The 12,589-nt window shown below is 36.1% G+C and overlaps 1 long non-coding RNA gene across 1 annotated transcript; it reads right to left on the bottom strand.

Annotated features, from left to right (window-relative positions):
- Positions 1-6,799: 6,799 nt before the first annotated feature.
- On the bottom strand, positions 6,800-10,805 carry LOC120603376 (uncharacterized). Its single transcript, XR_005653004.1, has 2 exons — positions 10,536-10,805; positions 6,800-7,030 (listed from the first exon to the last, which is right to left on the bottom strand). It is a non-coding gene; the product is annotated as an uncharacterized LOC120603376 (long non-coding RNA).
- Positions 10,806-12,589: the final 1,784 nt, after the last annotated feature.

Raw genomic sequence — 12,589 nt, 5'->3', positions numbered from 1 at the left:
TGTTTAATTCCAGTATACATGTATAGCAGTATCAAAATTATTAACCTGAAACTCCATAAGAGTATGGTTTGATGTACATTTTCTTTTGCCTTTAGTCTTACAGATTCTACCCATTTTCAAAATTATGTAGGTTAGCACCTTTTCCCCTTACTTTCTTCAGTGAATGTTTCATACATGTTTTTAACAGTTGGATTGTATCACTTCCTGCATTCCATCCTAGGATCTTTCAACCTTAAGTTTGCATACATTAAGATTCACTCTTTGTGCTGTAAAGTTCTATGGGTTTTGACACATGCATAGTGTCACGTATCCATAATTATAGTATCATACAGAGTAGTTTCATCACCCTAAGAAATTGCCTGTGCTTAATCTATCTAACTCTTCTGCCCTTCTCCTTGAGCCCCTGGAAATTACTGATCTTTTTACTGTCTATATAGTTTTGCCTTTTACAAAATGTCATAGAATTGGAACCAAACAGTATATAGATTTTTATGACTGGCTCCTTTCACTTAGCACTGTGCATTTAAAATTCATCCATGCCTTTTTCGTGACTTGATAGCTCATTTCTTTTTATCTCTGAATAATGTTCCATTGTATGGATGTATCACAATTTATTCATTCACCTATTGAAGGACATTTTGATTGCTTCTAATTTTTGGTGATTACAAATAAAGCTGCTATAAACATTCTTGTGCAAGTTTTTGAGTAAACATAAATTCTCAGATCAGTTGGGTAGATGCCTGGGAATGCAATTGCTGAATTATATGATAAGACTGTGTTTAGTTTAGTTATTTTATTTAGCTAACATTTACTACTCCTCAAAATCACCCCTATAATCATCAACAGGCATCACAATTAGTTATCTATTTCTTCCACCCCATTCCAATTTTTAGCACATGAATATGGTTACTGAGTTTCCCTTCTATGTAAGAATACTCATTCTTTATATTTTTAAAAGAAATATAACTAAAATACATAATCATAGTAACAGTCTAGTACCAATTTGTTCAAGGGAGAATCCTGACTCTGTCTCTAATTTACCACCTGACCCTGGAAAAGTATTTAAGTCCTTTCACCTATAAAAGGGAGTGCTAACAGTGCCTATCTAAACCTACCTCTACATGTGGTGAGGATAAAATGAGTGCTTGGAGTGCTGTCCTTCGACCAAGCCACGACGTGGATCTCATTGATATCAAAGCAATTGATCTAACCATTCAACTTAGTAAAGCCTCTGGTAGTGTGTGTGTGTGTGTGTGTGTGTGTGTGTGTGCGCGCACGCGCGCGCACGTGTGTGTGTAGTAGGTGAGGGATTGTTTTTAGTTAAATAGGTTAATCCAATAGTCGTTGGCAGAAATAGTTTTGCCTCATTTTTAAATGGAAGAATAACAACAACAGACTTCATTTTAAGGTATAGTTTCTCAGATCAATGAATAAACTACTCACTGAAGTAATTTAATGATTTACGAATTAGATTGACCATGAATTAGTGCATTAAACTCTATGGACATAAATTGGATCTGTTCAGAAACAAGTTTAGGCATTCACATCTGGTACATTGTATTTTCAGAGTAAGGTTTAATTATTTTAAGAGGTTTGAGAGCTCTGTGTCCCAGCCAGAGAATGCTTATCTGCTTTATGCTAGTTTTTACCTGCAGAGCTTTTGTCTTTGTGCCATCATTTCTTTGCTCCTGTATTTTTAAATGCATTGCACAATGGTGGGAACTGATCTAAGAAGGTTAATCATACCCTGGCAATCCCCGAGTATGCTGGCAGTTACTGAGAAAATTTTAAGAAAGATGTTATTTCAAGATATACTAGGGTCTCTTCTATATGGTCAGGGTGACTTCCTATGATAATTTAATTGTTGATGTAAACAGTGAATGTGCAAAAATGTTCTAAGACCAACAGACAGAGATTAATATAAAGCAATATAAAGCAAAATAAATAAACAAAAAAATCCACACACACATATATGCATGTACAAACAAACCCTTGCTGCGATCTGTTTGACTTAGACTAGATGTACGTGTGGGACGTTACTGGAGTTATTAGAAAGGAGCACCAAATTTCCAAATCATTTGCAATAATTGATATTAGTTAAAAATGCTTGAATTATCCAATTTATAAGAGTCAGTCTAGTTCAGAAACCATTTATAGATTAATGGTTCTAGATTAACTTCTAGACAAAACAGAAAAATTTAAATATGTATATGTCTTTATAAAGATATAAATATTTTAGCTAAATTATAATTACACTCTAGTGTCTTTAGCAGGGAAGAACTATGGTCAAATCATTCAGTGTTCTGCTACAATGTTCATGTGAAGGATAGCTCTCTATTGAGTGGGTCAAATTTTTGTACCTTGGATATTGGTATCAGAACTCAGAAGTATTTACTGACATATATACTCCTATATCAGGAAAAGCAGAAGGTGTGGATTTTTTGTTTATTAATTCACTCAGTTCATTCATTCTACAAATATTCAGCACTTACTATGTACCTGGCATTAGACTTGGCACTGGGGAACAGACAATCGAATGGTGTTTGGGGGATTGAAACAGTTACAGAGCCAAATGATTTGAATGACTAAATGTTTTTTACTTAAAGTTGAAGACTCAGGTGAGTGAAAATAACCAAAAAGTTTTGACTGTTTTTACCTGCATACAAGTATGCCTACAGCCATCTTCTACTAAATCTCTCTGGGTATCCTTGCCTGCTTTCTACCATTGCCTATTGGCTATAACTCCAATAGGTCTATTGGCTATAACTGACAAACTTAATGGCTTATAAATGCAAGCGATCTTAATCTATTTACTTCCAACTACTAAGTACAATGAGAGTCAAATAAATGTTTCATTTCATACCAAAAAAATGAGGTATAAGGTTTTAAATTTTCACTTAAAAAACATCAACATCAACATCAACTCAGAAATGACTACAATATACATGGGTGTACATTTCTTAGAACCACTTTCTACTGTCCATTTTCTGGCACTGTTTTCCTGTAACTTATTTCTTCATTTTGTATCACAGATGACTATTTGGTAAATGCATTTAATTGCCCTGCAATTGGATTTGCAGAATATGTTATTTCATTTTAATGAAAAAATTTTTGAACTGTAGCCAAATTGCTGTAGGATAAGCAGATTTTGTTTTCTTACGATTTCATTAGTAAAAAATGAAGGTACCAATATTGAAATGTCACAAATATGGAATTTTAAGTCAAACATCTGTGTTCCCTTAAAGGAGACTATCATTTCTGAAGCTTGGAAACTTCTGTTAGTGAACAAATCAGTTAAACAGACATTGGCGAAGAAAGAAAATTCCCATTAGTTTGGTTGAATTTTTTTTGTTTTATTGCAAGTTTATTTTATTATGATAAAAATAGAAAAAAAACTCATAAAATTATAGAAGAATAAGAAAGAAAGCAATCAAATATATCTTCACTATGTAAATGATTCTGATGTGCTTCACTGAACACAAGATGTAACCTGAGCCCCAAGAAACTGCTTCCTCTTCCTGATTTGACAGAGCATCTGTTTCTCAGAGATGTCTGAAAAGATATCCAACCTCTCTGGATTGCTGAGATTCTGCTTATGTAAGAAATGGAAGGCAGTAGGTCGTTGTGTTGAGTGTACTTCAAATTCAATGTGAGCTCAATGGTTTGGACTGAAGGTTGGGGTCCCCCCCAAATTCATATGCTGACGTCCTAATCTCCAATGTGATGATATTTGGAAGAGGGGCCTTTGGGGAGTGATTAAGTCATGAGGGTAGAGCCCTCATGAATGGGATTAGTGCCATTATAAGAATATACATGAGAGATATGATCTCTACTTCTGTCATGTGAGGACACAGCAAGAAGATGGCTATCTGTAGATTAAGAAGAGGGCCCTCACCAGCACCTAATCATGCTAGCACCTTGATCTCAAACTTCACAGCCTTCAAAACTATGAGAAATAAATTTCTGTCGTTTAAGTCACTCAGTCTATGGTATTTTGTTATAGAAGCCCAAGCAGATTAAGGTATTTTTCCACCAAAAAGAAAAATTACACTTAATTCATGGCCCATGGTTGTACAAACTATAAGGAACAATATATCTAGTACTGTAAAAAAGCAAGTAAAAGAAAGTAATAACTATTATTCAGGTATAATAGTAAAAAGCTCATATCCAGTACAAAGGAAGGGCTATCTACTGCCTTTAGTTTTGGGGAATGCCATCTTTAAAAACTTCAGAGAGATGCTGACAAGCGGGAAGATGAGTGCATGACTGTAGTGTTCTCTACTGAATACACAGCCCTGGTGCAGAGCACTCAGTGAAATAGTTGTTGAGTGAATGAAAGGAGAGCAGCCTGAACTGCTGTGAAGTTCTAAAACAGGCCATGTGGTTAAAGAAAATGAAGACATTTAACCTAGAAGGAGGAGATGCAGGGGACACAATAGTTCTCTTCAAAGTATTTGGAAGAAATTTTCATGTGGATGAAGACTTAGACACAATCTAGGGAAGAGAATAAGTGACCACGTAAAGAGGAACTTAGAGTTACAGCTGCTTCAAATGAAAGAGTAATCGCTGCAATAACTCTGGGTAAGTCTTAACCTTTCTAATTCTTAATTAGTTGCCACATCTTCCTATCGCTGGAGTTGCTCATTCTTTCATCTACTCATTCGAAAATGGATATTGAACACTTTTGATATACCAGGCACTCTATTAGATGCTAGGGAAGCTAACAGTGAACTCAACAAACATGGCCTCTTCCCTCATTTAGTTTACAAGCTAGTAAAGGAAACAGCCAGCCATGAAAGCAACACTGCAATATGAATTAATTAAAAAGAAGCTGCATGATCATTTGTTAAGGATAACAAAAAGGTAAATTCTGAATTACACATGACAGCCACACAATTTAAATTACGTGCTAGTCCTTCCAAACCTGGAGATTCCTGGGATCCCAGGTCTCTCCCTGTATTCCCTTCTTTTAGGGGCCCCATGATGACACTTGGGAGTCATTCTGTTCACGTTCATCCTCCTCACCTTCACTTCAAGTCACCACTTAGTCCTGACCATTCTAATTCTAGTTCCCATACCCATATCACAAGGTCATCCTTATGGTCACTGATGCCTCCTAATTGGGTCCACATCTCTAGTGTAGCAAGGTACAAATGACAAAGTGCAGCATTCCAGGAAATACTAATGCAGCTGGTCTGCTGACCATCGGTTGAGAAATATGATTCTTCTGTGTAGTGGGTTGAATGATAGCTCCCCTAAAGATATGACTATGTCCAAATCCCTGAAACCTAAGAATGTTACCTTATTTGGAAAAAGTCCTTTCAGACATTATTAAGTTGAGAATCTTGAGATGAGATCATTCTGATTCCCCAGGTGGGCCCTAAATGCAATAAGTGTCCTTACAAGAGACAAAAGAGGAGAAGACAAACATACAGAGGAGAGGGTGGTGAGAAGACAGAGGCAGAGACTTAAGTGATATGGCCACAAGCCAAGGAAGCCAAGGACTTCTGAAAGCCACTAGAGGCTAGAAGAGGCAAGGAAAGATTCTCTCAGAAAACCTCAAGAGAGTGTGGCCCTGCTGACACCTTCATTTTGGACTTCTGGCCTCTAGAACTTTGAGAAAATAAATTTCTGTTGTTTTAAGCCACCCAGTTTGTGGTATTGTTATAGGACCCTTAGAAAACGAATACATCACATCACCCACCATCTAATACAAAGAATTCTTCACAAAGCTGTCAAGGAGAAGCTTGCTAAATACAAATCTGACCATCTCACAGGCCTGCTTCAACTCCTTTATTGTCTCTCTGTAGCCTATAGCATCACTTCCTTTCCTTGCCATGGCTTCAGGAAGTACAGTGTTCACTTGAATGACATACACCCCTGAGGGTACACAAGTGATGCTCAATGGACTTAATACTGCTTTCCCTCCCACTCAAGAGTTCATATCAGAATGGAACTGAGTGAGATGAAACTTATAGGAGTAGACACTCTGATTTAATTATTAAAACAAAAGCAGGAAAAAAAAAACTATTTTCAAACTGCTGCATGCCATTAGATTACTTGGAAGGCACCCTTGCTATTCATACTCTGCTGACTGCCTGGTGTCACCTGGTGTCTGCTGTCCTCTCCAAACTTCTCCCCTGAGCATGTTATGCTTCAGCAGCACCAACTTGCTTCTAGTTCCTAAGACACAACTTGCTCGTTCAGGCCTCTTTCTTTTGCATATACTCTTCCCTTTGCTTGGAATGCCCTTCCACACTCAGCCACCACTTCCTGACTCTTATTCATCTTTTAAAGTCAATTTCATATGCCATTTATTCCAGGAAGGCTTTTTTCCCCCCACAAAAGTTTCGATCATCTCTCTTTTATGTAGTGATCTTACATTTTATAAGATATAAAGTCTTATTTTACTTATCATACTTTACTACATAATCCTTTGTTTGTGTGTCTATTTCCCTGAAGACCAGGCCATTTAAAACCCGTTTTAGTATTCTGAGTGTCCAGTACATAGAAGAAACTCAGTACAGGTCTATTAAGTTATATCAATGCAGAATTTACGCTCTGGAATTGGTAATCATGTTTGAGACTTGTAATACTTCTTTTGAAAATAGTACAGATATTAATATTTCATGGAATTTTTCATGATTTTAAGGGAGTAGTTGTGAGAGGTTGGTAGAGATAGTGCAGAAAATGCATTTATTTCTTAAGACATTTACTTTTTAGGAAGCCCTACTGGGTTTCACAGAATCAATATGAGAGCTGAGAACACGGTGATCTACTTTACAAAGACCTGGTGATAGAAATTGAAAAAAAGATATTTTTATTCTCCACCAAAAGAACTAAAAGTAGTTATGAGAGTGAGACAGCATTTCTTCTTCATGTTTTACATGTAAATTATTTCTGGACTCTGGTCCTTGTGAGGTGTCATCTGCCTGTGTCCCTGTTGCTTTCTCAGCTCTACCAGAATAGTCTCATTTTCCCCGGAGGCACTGAAGGGCGTTGTGGCTCAGGGTTCCTTTGGGAATGGATGCTGGGAATAAAAATAAGCAACAATATCATTTCCACGAGTTCTCTAAATGGCTTAAAAGGAAGCCTCTTGGTAAAAGCACCGTGTCTATCCCTGTTCCAAAGCTGGGGTTCTGCCTGAGCTATTTTCGGCCTTGTTTTCAGTTGCCGCTGGCCAGCGGCAGGATTTCACACTCCGCTGCCACTTCTCATTACTGCCCACTGCTCCTTTTGTCAGTATGACTTCTCCTTCCAGGGTGACACACAGGAGGTACTGCCCCTGCCTTCTTCGGCCAGGTGGATGCTGTAGGCAGTCTGGTATATTTGGGTTTGACTAGGCAGGGCCCGCACCTCACCTTTCAGAAAGTAAATGCTTCCTCCCTTTAAGCTATGAGTGCAGGAGATTTAACCACTTTATTAGAAAGTTGTAGTCAGAAATTTATCCCACAGAGAATGCTGCAGAGAAGTGAGGTCAGGACATATTTCCCCTGACTCCATCCCAGTGAGATTGCTTCAGGCTGGCTGTGTTCTTTAACCTAAGTCACTGCTCCTCTCTAGGTGTCTCTCTACATGGGACTCTCCCCAAAATTCCAGTAAAGTAAATGTTCCCTCCTTTTGCTCTTTTGGGCACAGGTGTGGTAAGCACTCTGCAATTACTAACCTTGGGTTTCTGCAGCATCCCCCGTGGCTCTACTAATCCTGCCCACACCTTTGTAAGTCTTCAAGTTGAGTGTGCCATCTGTTTGATTGGGGCTCTTACTGATATACTCAACTAGGCTGAAGTTATAGTAAAAGATTTCATGAACAGGGATCTTCTTGGTTTCAAGGGATGTTTTGGTTTTAAGAAACACAGACTCAATGAGACTTTCAATAAAAAGAGGATTGATTAGAAGGACTTCAGAGGAATTGAAAAAAAATGAAGTACTAGGGCAAGTCATTCCCTCTGAGAACTAGAAAGATTCTTTTTCTTGATTTCAGACCTTGCTTGATCTCAGTTTCTTATCTCTATCATCACTCCATTTTCTGTATAGATCGTCTTCCTCTGTTTTTTTTTTTAATTCCTTCTTTGTACTCCCCATAACTTCATCTCATGCATGATTTTGACTTGCTAAGATTCTCATTTAATTTTTCACCTCTGACCTGGCAGTTGCCCTTATTGGATCATAAAGCAAATTAATTAGCAAACTAACAAGATTATAGTTATCAATGAGGAGATAAAAGCAAACTCAAATCTTTTTTTAGAAGAGGTAGAGTACAAATGAATGGTTTGCAAATGATGGGAAGTTGTATTCGTTGGGATATGCACATACCTATGTCTATAGAGTCGTAAGTGATGACCTATGTTTACTGTGTACCGTATTTCTCAGAAATGAGAGTTGAGTCTTCCAGGTAGTTGAAGAGAACATTGTTGTTCTCAGTCATGCTACTTTAGGGACAACGTAGAGTGGAGATGGAGGCTGGAGTTTTCTGTATACAACAGTATGATGGCTCTGCCTCCCTCAGGCTGGTCTGAATGTCTCTGGGAGCTAAGAATATGTTAAAATGGTGATAAAGAATCGATAGCAGCTTCATAATGGTTGAGTTTATTAGACTTCAAGAGAGACTTTGAGTAGTGACAGGACACCTGACCCCTCCTGTGCCCAGGCCGTAGGGTTGAATTGGAGATAAGAGTAGAGGGCCAAAATGGGGCTGGTTTCAGCCAAGATGACATTTATTGCTAAAAAGTTATTTTTTTAATATCCTTATTTTCCATGAGGAAATTGAGGTCCAGGAAATTTAAATGACCTGCTCACAGTCACATGACGAGTTGATGTATACTGTCCCAATTGCTCTTCTTTAGTTGATTACATGTAGTGCCGAAGATGTTTTCAAATCTAGGTTGGCCAGAGTATAGGCAGATTTCAGTGTTTATGGAACACGCTTGGAAGCGTGACTTCCATAGTAGGTTGGTAAGATGTGGGAGCAACCATATAATTAATTGTTTCAACTGGAACCATTTTGAGAGTAAAAACAAGTGTTGTTAATAATTATGCCTAAGAATCTCAGGCATAATATCTGAGAATGTCTCTCTAAATAGAGAAGTGGAAAAGAGGAAACTATGCTAATCCATGCAACCAGCAAGGCCTGAAGAATAGGTATCTATGTGATCAGGTCTTTGTCAGCAATATATGCTAATGTTCTGAGCCTCTGGTTGCTGAAATCTAGAAGACAGACTCATTTAAAACACAAAGCCTTGGCCTGGTTCTTTATATAATTAGGAGATTATTGTTCTCTTTGATGAGAAAGGAGAACCATTTATCTCTCAAATGATAGATCACTAGTCTGTTGGACAGCTTTCAGAAACACTCATGTCTTCTCAAATTATGGGGTCAAGTTTTTTAGTCTAGCACCTCATGTGAGAAACAAAGAGGCTATGGTATCAATTCCATGAATGATTTTGCTCTGTTCTCTTTTATTTCAGAAAAAAATAAGTACAAATAATGAAAGTCCTTTTATAATGCAGATCAATTTTCTCATTTATCTCACTTGTGAACAGGAGACCAAATTACATAATCCATCCCCAGATCATTGGCCATTAATGTCTATGTCGTGGCACCACTGTTGAAGTCTTGTGTTAATTGAACTCCAACCCTAAATTGTAGAAAATAAGGCTGGGTTCTAAGCTTTTATCTCTTTTTTTCCCATATATATTTAAATTAACTTGTTACCATTATGCAAAAGAATAAGATCTATGCCTTCCAGATAGAGCGAAAAGGAAGACAAATTTCTATTGACGGCTGGTTTTATTTTTTCAAAACAGAAGCAAATGAACCTACTGATTAATGACTTCCAGAAAGAGCAATATGGCTAAAGAACCCGCAAACTTAAATGTCTCAATTGTTAAACAGTCTTCCTCAATTAGTTGAAATAAGAAACAGCTCCATCAAATAGATCATTTATTCATTCATTTCGTCTTTTCTTCCATCGGTAACCCTTGAGTTCCTTTGGTCTGACTGACTAGATAGTAGGTCCTAGGTTAATTTATCACGTTAATTTTTGGTATTTTATATACATATATTAATCTACCTGCCTAAACTATCAAAGAAAAATATTACAGAAAATGAGATATTTTCCAGAAGACTTAGTGAAGTTTCTTCATAATCAATGAAATCAATTGTTAACACTTATTTTTAATATTTTTTTCATGTCAAAATCATATTTTCCATGTTGGCCCAGAATTCTGCAGCATCAATCAAGTACCTGTCATGTAGTCATGGATAGATTTAAAGGTCTTCTTTTGGAAAAACATTAGCCTAACTGCCAGGCACCCTCATAGCTTGCGCAATCATTCAAGAGTAATGACTTTCTGGCCAGCTCTAAATGACAACTCTTCTTCCTTCATTCCTACTTTTTAAAGTGGCTGACTAAATCTCCCTGCAGTCAATAATAGTGTCTCTATACTTTCCAGCAACAGAAAAGGCTCTTTGACATTTTCCAAATTTTCCCTTGCTACATCTGATATTCGAAAGAAACAATCCAAAGGACATTACCTAGTTCTTCTTCTGGGTTCTCTCCCTGTGTAGAGCTTCTCAGCTACAGCATCTACGTACACTTTCATGATCTCTGGGAAACTCTCGGAATTATATAACCTGGAAGGCATTCCATGACCTCATTGTTAATGATCTTATTTAATGAAACATGCTATATACAGCAGGAATTTAATGTTTAAATACAAAATTATATTTATATACAATTTTATATCCTCTGTGTAATAAAAAGAATCATATTTCTGTCATTTACTTTTCTACTTAAGCAAAGGACGTTACTCCCTCCTAATCCTTCCAAGTCTAACGTGAAGTCAGGCTGTTTCATACCTGACACCACTAGGAAAATGCCAAAAGAAGGAAATCATGGAGAAGCCACAGATTCAGGATTTTTTAGTTTGTGATACTATGTGGATAAAATGTAGTTTTTCCTGAGTCTTTCCATTCTTTCCATTCTTTCCATTCCTAGTTTGGGGGAAGTATGAGCTATTGTTGGACTACTTTTTGTGTCTTAACTCCTAAAAAATCCAAGAAGAGGATTCTATAAAGTTGTCATCTGTTATTAACTCTACTGTAAATAGAGGATCAAGTAAAGTTTAAGATAACTTCACAATCAAGGTTTGGAGTTTTTGAGAGGTAATACTTTCTATTTCCTTTTATGAGAAAACACGTTTTCTCATGTATGTACTAAGAAATTAAATTGTCAATACATTTTGAACCTCATTAATAGATATAGTAAATAATTCTATTTAGTACATGTTCATCACTTAAATATTAAACACAGACTAAACAATTTAATATTTAAGAGGGATCATGGAAATGGAAGGAAAAAGTACCATTTTGGAAAAAAGCTCATGTTGCAAGTAATTTGATATTAATACAGTTAGAGCTGAATTTTGCCAATGATTTACCTTCTTTTCTAAATTAAACAGTATTAAGATTATACCCATAATAATGTCCCCTTAATTTGCATCCAGATGTATTCTCTTGAATGGAAGACAAAGAGAGGAAAGGGATGCAGAAGGAATTAACTATCTATAACAGTGGAAATTTCGTGGCAATATGTTACACTTGTAAGCATATATGTATTTCTGTTTTGGTGGAACCACAGAATTAAATCATTAAAAATAAATTTCTTATATAATTTTACATAATCTTTCCAATAAAATGTCATCACTGAGTTACAATTTAATTTTCTATCTTCAGGCTTTGTATAGGATCACTACATAGAAGTTTTCTAGAACACTTTCACAATTTTGTGAAACTGTAGTTGAAGACATTGGGTCCCATTGTTTAATTAATTTTTGAATTCAGGTTAACATTTTTTATATTTAACCAGAAACTTCCTTCTATTAGACAAAGTACAATATAGCCCAATATATTTTTATTTTTGTCAAAGCTACGAAAAAACTCTAAATTAGAGTCATTGCCCAGCTGTAGCAATTCATTTAGTTCAAGTACCTGGTGACTCCTATTTCTCTTTTAATAGTTGACCATATAGTTTTAAATATCATGATTTATATTAATCGCACTGGAATGAAAAAAGGTATATGCAATAGAGTAGGCATTTATATTTATAAATTCTGTTTTGTTGCTCTTTAAAAAAATTCTCATTATCCAAGAGTCACATGTTTTTGTTTTGTTTTTGACAGCATGAGCATTATTTACAAAGGCTGAAATATAACTTCATTGATATTTTAAATAGGTATCATTAAAAATAGAAAGTTTGTAAAAATATATACACACATTTCTCTGACACAACAACTATTACAGGTGATCATAAAAATAACTTCTAATCCTTTGCCAATTTGGCAGTGATCAGGAGTAAATATTAATTGCTTTGTTAATGAGTTTATTTTCATGTCTTTATCAATATGATCTTCCTGGCTATTGGTCTTAAAAATAATTATGAGTATAGATTTTGTTCAATACTTCAGAGTTCACCTTGGTAAATTAATACATTCTTTCCTTTACCATGTCTTGATGGAAAAATGAATATATTTACATGAAGTAAGTAGCATATTGCCTGGGGAGAGATGAGCCTTGGCTGAAAAGATGGA

The sequence above is a fragment of the Pteropus medius genome, unplaced genomic scaffold, assembly GCF_902729225.1.
Source record: "Pteropus medius unplaced genomic scaffold, Ma_sr-lr_union100, whole genome shotgun sequence".
NCBI lineage: Eukaryota > Metazoa > Chordata > Mammalia > Chiroptera > Pteropodidae > Pteropus > Pteropus medius.
Note: the sequence above shows the minus strand (reverse complement) of the source record. Positions and strands in the feature narration are given on the sequence as shown.